This window comes from Mycteria americana, chromosome 2, assembly GCF_035582795.1.
Source record: "Mycteria americana isolate JAX WOST 10 ecotype Jacksonville Zoo and Gardens chromosome 2, USCA_MyAme_1.0, whole genome shotgun sequence".
Classification (NCBI taxonomy): domain Eukaryota; kingdom Metazoa; phylum Chordata; class Aves; order Ciconiiformes; family Ciconiidae; genus Mycteria; species Mycteria americana.
Genome location: NC_134366.1, coordinates 17,522,910 through 17,528,909, shown reverse-complemented (window position 1 = coordinate 17,528,909; position 6,000 = coordinate 17,522,910). Strand labels below are relative to the sequence as shown.

General features: G+C 48.1%; 1 protein-coding gene across 1 annotated transcript in view; it reads left to right on the top strand.

Annotated features, from left to right (window-relative positions):
• The first annotated feature begins 353 nt into the window (after window positions 1-353).
• Window positions 354-6,000, top strand: part of SVIL (supervillin) — a 143,849-nt gene continuing 138,202 nt past the window's right edge. Inside the window, exon 1 of the mRNA XM_075492547.1 lies at window positions 354-493. The gene's annotated coding sequence lies outside the window, so the exon portion shown is untranslated. The remainder of the gene's footprint in view (window positions 494-6,000) is intronic.

Below are 6,000 nucleotides of genomic sequence, written 5' to 3'. Positions count from 1 at the left end.
CGCCCGGGCGAAACGCGCCTCTCATGCCACTGCCAGGGCGGGCCACCCGCGCCGGCCCGGCTCCGCGCCCCGCCGCCACGCCTCGCCCCCTGCCACGGCGGGCGCGGCCCCTTTAAGGAGCGGAGCAGCGCCTCCAGGAGGCGCGCGGAAGCGGGGCGAGCCGGGCGGGGGGCGCGGGGGAGGGGCCGGGGCCGGGGCCAGCGCGAGGGGCGCGTCCCACCCCGCCCCGTCCCGCCCCGTCCCGTCCCGCGTGGGGCCGTGTAGCGCCGCGCGGGCGTTGGTCTCGCCAGGGCGCGCGGCCGGGGCCGGGCAGCCCGCTCCCCGCCGGGGCGCTGAGGCGAGGGGCGCTGCCCCGCCCCGCCCCGCCTCGCAGGCCGCCCCCCGCGGCGAGGGGCCGCGCCGCTTCCCCCGCCCCACTCCGCCCCGCCGGACGGAGGGACGGACGGAGGCCGCCGCCGGAGGCTGTGGCTGTCCCCGAGCCGCCGGCTGTGAGGTGAGTGGCGGCCGCGGCTCGCCGCCCCTTCCCCGCGGGAGGGAACACCCGTGCGGGCCCGGGGCGGGCGCTGCCCCCGGGGCACGGCCGCTGCCTTTGACGAGACGCCGGGGGCTCCTCGCTCGTCCGGGGAGTGGGTTTCCGTCGCGAAGGTGCTGCACGAAACTTCCCCGCTTCCTCCCTCCTCCCCTCCCGCCCGCGGCCGGGCTGTCACTCCGGCTTTGGGCTTTCTCCTCAGCGCAGCAACATGTGGAGGATGAAGGGGCTTGCGCCGTGCTTGCGGTCCCCGCCGCGGTTTCCCGCACGGGCTGCGGGAGCACCTGCTGTCGGGCCAAGCCCGGAGGCCGAGCGGCAGCAAGGGCCGGCCGGCGCCGCGGCCCTTCGCCTCCGGCCCGGGGGTGGCGGGCGGCCGGGCGCGCTGCGGGGAGCGCCCAGGTACGGCGGCGGGGTGCTGTGCGGGGACATCGGCGGAGCTGGCGGGAGCAGTGAGCTGGAGGCGCGGCAGAGGGTGCTCTCCCATTGCCGCGCTCGGCGCAAGGGCCGCTTTGCAGCGGGGCTGAGAAATTTTTGAAGGAGTTTTGTCTCTTCTTTCAGCTGGAAAAAAAGGCATCACCATGAGCAGCAGCAGCGTGCACTTGTGGTAAAAAGAAAGACTTTATGATGCTGGTTGGTTACAGCACAGTGGGGTACTGGGAAAGGCTGACAAAGTCAACAGGGTACTTGTTTACTGATACACGGAACCTCTTTGTCCCAAAGCCCAACAGCTCTGTTGGGGAGGTTGAGTACTTACCTTCCCTGGCTTAAATGGGTCAGCAGTGGGATTGCAGCTTGCCCTGACTTGTTGTCCGAACTCCAGAAAACAATGATACGTTTAGAAAGGGGGGAAACAATGAAGTATTGTGATTAATAAGGAAAAAAATGAGTAGGATATGCTGATAGTTACGAGTGCAGTGCTTGTAGGGTTTTACATAGAGCATGGACACCCAATGCTGCAGAGCTGACTACTTAGTGACATCTTGGGATCCATTTTACTAATAATGCTTCTTAAAGTCTGCACGCGATCATGGCTTATGACTCTCTTAAGAGAGACTTAAGTGGTCTTGCAAAGACTGAGTGTACTCGAGTTTGTTACTTGGCACGGGGCAGCAGCATCAGGCCTCGGAAGCAAATAGGAAGTGAAAATTATTCATTTAGTTTTGGTATTGTCCTGGGTCTTCAACAGTTGTTAGTGTCATCATAGACTGATTCTAGCTCAGAGAGCATCTCGTGTGCTGAAAGACAGTACTCTTATCCTGGTAGATATGTAGTTCTTCTGGGTCTGCAAACAGTCCCTCTGATAGCTTATGGAAAATGTTCTGAACTAGTCTGGTTATTTTTATCATGGCAAGTGTGTTTCTCTAAGAGTAAACCAAACTATATCGTACTGAAAAATGTTCTCAGCCTGTAATTATCTTAATCTCTTGTGTTCAAAATGAAAACAAAAGCCACTTGAAAATGGAAACCTCTCTTGACTGATTCACATGGCTAATGAGGTTTATGACAACAGAACTGTGTGGAGTGTTACTACATTGAGGTGTCATGGCCTCTGACCCAAAAGTGCAGCTCAAGATGAGGATGTGCTGTCCTCTGGCTCTGTGTGCTGCCCTGTGTAACCAATGCTGGTAGAGATCCAGCCTCTGTTTTCAGAGAAACAGTCCTGGTTTCTTGATGGTCTGCATCAAGCTTCCATGAGACAGAGGTGCCTGTTGTGAGACAAGAGGAAGGAATAGTGGTAATGTGCACAGCTCTTGAAACACAGGCCTGACAGCTGTTCCTGCCACAAGAAATTCATCCCTGGTGGGATGTTCAGAGGCTTGATGTGTGTCCTGGGTTAAACCACGACAATGTGTCATCTTGTTTTCCTGTGCCTCTTGAGGCCTCAATAAAAGGGTGTTGGCCTGGTCCTTAAATGCATCTGGCTGTAGGTAACAGCGTGGTGAGATGCACTAGTGTAGTTTGTTCTTTTTCAGTTCTGCTTTGCTTACCTGTCTGAAGACTTTGTTGGATGTTATTGTATTGTGAGACACGTTCCAGATTTTTCGTTGCTATGCTGATAGGAAATATGCTTCAGCTTTCACTTTAAAGGATTTGAGTGTTAATTAAAAGACTTAAAGAGCTGTATCCTGGCATGGGTGTGTGTGCCTGTAAGTTTATCTGGCCATGATATCATTATTAACCTCTCTGATACAGGCAGGACCAAAGTGTCTGTCCTGTGTAGAAACTTCTGAAATCGCCATAGGAGAATCATGGGCTTTTCAGCAGTAAAGTTCCGAACAAAATTCCTGTCTTCAGGTGAGTGTTAGCTCCTGCTAGGTGCAGCCTGACTGTATTCCCCTGGGGGAATCATTTCACGCTCTTTGTTTCCCTAGAAAATTTATAGTTCCCAACTGCACTGCTCAGTTCTGTGTGGATGCAAACTATGCTGACTCACATGCTGAACTGTTGCAGCCTTGCTCCATGTAAACACAAGCACACTTCTAAAATATTTAATTTGTAATGTCCTCTGTGGAGAGCTATCCCACAGCTCCTGGTATAATTCCCAGAAGCAGCACATTCTGGGGTACTGGGAGTTTCAAAGGCCATTGGTGCCTGGCGGGATAACTGTCTGAACTAGTTTAGTGTAGTTTATCCTGGCAGTGGGACAGTTCAAACTGAGCAGGTATTTAATCTTGCTTAAAGCAAGTCTGCTTTGAACAATACTTGGTATGTGTATAAACGATTTAGAGCCTGTTGGGACATGGCTGTCAGGAGATCTACATGGTAGGGAAATCTTTGTTATGGCAAGTAAACTTTGGTGTAGATGTACCTCCTAAAAATTTAAAAAAAAAAACAACTTACCTGTGTGCAGTTATAGTAAAATCAGGAATAAAGCTATGAAAGATTTGTTTTTTTAGTTCCTCTGTGGCGAGTAACAGCAGTAATTGTTTTGTGAAAGAGCTGAGTTTATCTCCACATGTAAAATGCTTGTTAAAAACAACTTCTCAGAAAGATGAAAACTCACCCTCCCGTTCATGCACACAATACCCTGATAGGTCTTTTAATTGAAAATAAACTACAATATATGATTTGACTACAAAGAAGGGAAGTGGAACCAAAGAATGATTTCCAAGTACACTTATTCTGTCTGTACCTGGTAAGTCCAGCATTGGAATTTTAAGATAAATACTTTCTCCTTTAAAGCAGTAATTAGTTTAGTGGAGACTAATTGATGAGGAACTAGAGTTCCTTGGTGTTTTGTGGGTTTTTTATTTGGTTTTGGGTTTGTTTTTTGTTTAATTTATTATGGTTATCTTGGTTGAAAGAGTAATCCATTATGGTAAATATGGAGAGTAATTTGGGAGAGGTTCAGTGCAGCTTATGGATAATCCAGATCATTCATATCTCACTTGCTCGTGTAGGTTGACTGTCAGTGCATTGCCTGTAATTGTTAAAAATCATCTGTTTACCGAACTGTGCTAAGCTTCACTGATGTCAACTCATTCCAACATCCTGCACTTTGTTTCAAGCTTCCATTCTTTCTTTTTTTGAGAACAAGACTTTAGAGACACTGAAGTAGTGGGATGTGCTCAAAGCTGGATAAATCTGAGTAGAACTGTTTCAAAACTCTGGATAAAAAGCTCCTGGTGCAGGTGGGGCTCTAGAGCTCGTACTGAGGTCCCTTGGGGATACAAACCATCACTCCCTCTGCCACAGCATGGCAGCACTTGCAGCTGCTCCTAGCAAGTGCAGTGTCAGTGCCGCTGGAAGAGCAAATCTGTGCTCTTACCTTTACAGATGGTAGGATTTGAAGGTAGCACTCCTGTTAGTGCTTTGCCTGCAGGAAGGGCACTTAGCATAATAGCATTTTGGTATCAGAAGCATCTTTTCTGGAAGTGTGATTCAAGGCTCTACTTATTTTCCTTCTTTATTCAGTATGTATATTCCATTTACATGGGGAATCTCTTAGAAATATGGCTTAATTCACAAATGGATTTCACTAGAAAGTCTTCATTAGAAGTCTGAAATTGAAGTGTACAGATGTGGCATTTTGTTGCTTAGGTGTGTTGAGAGAGGTGCTTGCCAATGGGACAGAGTCCCATTAATTACAAGACAGAATCTTATAGCCTGTATTTCAAAATCCTCCTTTCTGTGATGGCTATTAGGGGCATTTTTCTTTGTAAAAGTGAAGGATGTTAAAAACTGTGCCTGCATCTGTTATTGTTGCTGTGACAGCTGTCTTTGTCCAGTTCTAACTATCATATTCTGAGTAGCGCTCAACTGGGATTGTGACATTAATGGTTATGTGCAGAGGAAGTAGAAGAGGAAATCTTTCAATGCTGTCTCCTTCTCTCAGTCAAAAAATGTTTCTTTTGAGTTATACTATTTTTAATCAAGATGCAGTGGGTTGAAACATTCCATTACTAACTCTGTTTTGGTGCCTAGCATAATTAGGAGTGGCACGGTTACGGTATAAAGTATTAGCCAGTTTGTTAGCACTATTTAATCATGGTTTGTCTTGAGCAAGACAGATGGTACCACTGATACTGTGCTTCTGAGCCTTGAAAATTGGGGAAGATCACTTGAAATAAGGTGATGCAATTTTTGTGCAAGGTCATGTACAAAATTGTGTTGTCTTCAGATGGCAATTGTGAAACAAGTAAGCGCTCCTTGCAACATGCTGTCAGTCATTGCATAAACAGCAGCAAATAAGGACTATTCCTCTGTCTAGGTGTAAGCAGTGGGACGTATTGTCTTCAGGTGCCAACTTTTACACCAATGTGCAACACTAGTGTAAAAAAAGCTGTAAAATAGTTCATGTTTATTCAAACCCTCTAGCACACTGAACACCTTTCTCTAAAGTGGATATCTAACTTCTGTGTAGTCAGTGTCTATATTAAGAGTTTGTATATGGCTGTCTTCCTGACGCTAGCTGGAAAATACTGTCACGAGAGAAGTTTTCTAATATGTTAGATGGTAACCTGTTGGTCTGAATCACGCATTGTTGGAAGCTGTTGGTGGTAAAGTAGCAGCAGTTTGGAAAGCTCTGTGACCCTAATCCAGACCTGTTTTAAAGGGTAACTTCTAATACAGTATCTTGTACGGTTTAGTCCAGTTGGAGGGCCAGCTGTCTGTTTTGGAAATCAGACTGCTGCCTTTTAAGATGAAAGCCATATTTTTGCGAATATGAACTCTTTTGTATCTGCTTGCTGTTCCTTTGCTGAGGGCAGGAGCAGCTGTAGTGCATTCGCCAGACCTGCATTTGGCTGTTGCTGCCATTGTGTTGTGTGTAAACACGGACCATTATTTTGGATCACATAGCAGCCTGTTCAAAAGGGTCTCGCATTCCCCAGCTGTTCCGCAACTTTTCCATCTCTGAGCTTGCCAGCTGCTTAATACAAGCAACTGTAGCTGCATTTGTTTCTCTGGTGTTAAGTATTAGTGGAGATAAAATTGACTTCTTGTTAAATGCGAGGTGCTGCAAGACCCTC